The 2,666-nt window shown below is 39.7% G+C and overlaps 1 protein-coding gene across 2 annotated transcripts in view; it reads left to right on the top strand.

Moving 5' to 3' along the window:
* Positions 1–2,666, top strand: part of EGFR (epidermal growth factor receptor) — a 214,480-nt gene that overhangs the window by 27,650 nt on the left and 184,164 nt on the right. The gene's annotated exons all lie outside the window — the stretch shown is intronic.

The following is a 2,666-nucleotide window of genomic DNA, read 5'->3' as shown; positions in this document are numbered from 1 at the left end:
AAAAAATCAAAGAATAGACAGAATGAGGCTGAAGACCTCAACATAACTATTAGTTTTAAAACAATGAAATAGATATTTTCAAATGTCTAACTCCATTAAGCAAGATTTTTTTAAATTATTATTTATATATATTATATATATTAGTTCTTTATTATATATATTAATTCTTGCTCTCTCTGTATAAATGCAGTACAAGTTAGAGAGCCAAATTGATAATTTTTTTTAATAAAGTAGACACGTTTAAATTACATTTAGTGTGACTGTAGCCAGCTACATAACTGACTGAACTCAATTTGAATTTCTATATTGTATGATTTTCCCAGTAATTGATCCCATTTTCCAATCTGTAAAAAAGGGGTTAAACCTCATGATAAAAGGTACCTTTACTGAGTTTAAGGAAAATTTTCTAACAGGAGGTCCCTGGTCCAAGTCCACATGGGGTCTTGCAGCCTCAGAGTCAGCACCACCACTTTGTAACGATGAGGCACTTCTCTGTACCTTAGTTCCCTCACCTGCCGATGCCAGCGCAGTGGCAGCAGGGCTTAGGGACATAATGAGGGTTCAGGGAGGTGATGGACGAAAAGTGCCTGGCAGGTAGAAAGTGCTCAGCAAACGTTAACTATTTTACTGCTGCTGCTGCTGCTTTGATTATTGATGTTGTGGTTTCTAGACTTTTACCAGTAAGGTAACCATGAATCACATTCAGTGGCTTTTGAGTACTTGAGGCTTGTCCAAACTAAGCTGTGCTATGAGTCTAAAGTAAGATTTCTCATATACTTTCTCTTATACTAAATCGTAACACTTTTTAAAATTAATTACACATTGAAATAAAAAGATCTGGGATATATTGCATGAAGTATATTGTTAAAATGTATTTCAGCTATTTCTTTTTACTTTTTTATTAATGTGACCTGGAGAAGGAAATGGCAACCCATTCCAGTATTCTTACCTGGGAAAATTCCATGGATGGAGGAGCCTGGGGTCACAAAGAATTGGACATGACTAAGCAACTAACTCTTTCACTTTTTCGCTAGAACATTTTAAATGACATATGTGGTTCACATGACCTTACTTGGTGCTGCTGTGGGCAGCCAGGGTCCCTGAAATATGCTTCAGATTTTGTTACAATCTGACCACATCTCCTGGTTTACTCCAGTTCCCGTCCTCACATCATGGGCCTGAATCTTTAGCTTTTTTTAGGCTTTATCTCTGAAGGGTTGGCCCAAATAGATTGAAAAGAATAAGCATCTAAGCAATAGGAATTTAATTCGCTCTCTTACTGTTCATCTCTGGCCAAGGGGAGGTCCTATTTAAGCATAAATCTGCCCCAGTAACTGAAGGGAGATCCAGTTCCTTGCTTCTCAGAGGGTCCACTGAGAGAGTGTCACTGGCCTTGCCGTGGCTCTCCTTTCAAGGGCAGCACATGGCTTGGTGCTTCTTCAGTTTGTGGTTCCTGGCTTTGTTCCTTAGACACATGTTAATGTTAAAGTTGTTCTTGAAAAAAAAGTTCTCAGTGGAAGGCCCTGCATGCACAAAGCTACTTCCTGTGCATTTTCTATTAAGGACTCTGGGAAGTGAAGGACTCTGCAGTGAAGAGGCCTGTCTGACGTTGTCACCGCCCATGGTCACTCAAGTTTATTTGACCACAGAATCCTTTTCAAAGAGCACCTGTAAGACACACCCCACTGCCCGCCTGAGACAGTTACAAAAACATTCTCTTAATGAAAAGGGCCTGTTCACATGAACAATGTTTTCAGGGAAGGCAGGCTGAAACATTGCCCTGGAAATGTGAGCCTGCTTTTTGTTGATTGCCTTTGCTGGAGGAAATCACCGATAACTGTGCTTTTCTAGAAAGAGTGAGGGGAAAACAGTAATTGCTCTTTTACTAGCGTGTCAACCTCTTATGAGTACCGTTCTCTTCTTTGTTTGTTTTCTCAAACAATAATGAAAGAATGCCCTGTTTAGATCAATAAAACAAGAAAAAGCTACAAAGGGTTTGCCTTAAATTTATATTTCTTTATTATCAGTCTCTTTCCTGACATCAACTGAGACATCTAATGAGAGAAGCAAATCTGACAGGACCACTCCAGCAAAACTGTAAAGTAACAAGAAGGCGGCCACACAGTGAGGAGGTGGCCCTGCCGGAGGTGGCAGGCTGGTGGGAGTCACGCAGCTGGGCGTGAGCACCAGCTCGGAGCCTCCTGGTTTCAGGGAGCCTTTGCAGTTTCGTGGTCCCAACCACAAGCCTGGGTTGATTGCTGCCTAAGTCATAGCAGCATGGCCGGCTCTGAGGAGATCTCCTCCAACATCCAGTTACTCCAGATTTCAATTTAGAGGATTATGCATTACTTTAGTATTGTTATTCAGAAAAACTTATTTATAAAAAATCTGAAAAGAAAGAAATCTAATACACTCAATCCAATTTTTTTAATGAAAAATGTATTTGTGTATTTGATTTGGCCTGCTGATTGAAAGATTAAAATTGGGATGAAAGAAGACTGTGTACAACCATATGTCTGATAAGGGGTTAACTTCCAGCATCAATAGCAAGTCAATAGCAAAAGAAACACAAGTAATCCACTTAAAAAGTGAGCAAAGGACCCAAATGGATATTTTTCCAAAGAAGACATAATACATGGCTGACAGATACATGGAAATGCAGATTG

The sequence above is a fragment of the Ovis aries genome, chromosome 19 (genome assembly GCF_016772045.2).
Source record: "Ovis aries strain OAR_USU_Benz2616 breed Rambouillet chromosome 19, ARS-UI_Ramb_v3.0, whole genome shotgun sequence".
NCBI classification, from domain to species: Eukaryota; Metazoa; Chordata; class Mammalia; order Artiodactyla; family Bovidae; genus Ovis; species Ovis aries.
This window is presented reverse-complemented; position numbering and strand designations above follow the sequence as displayed.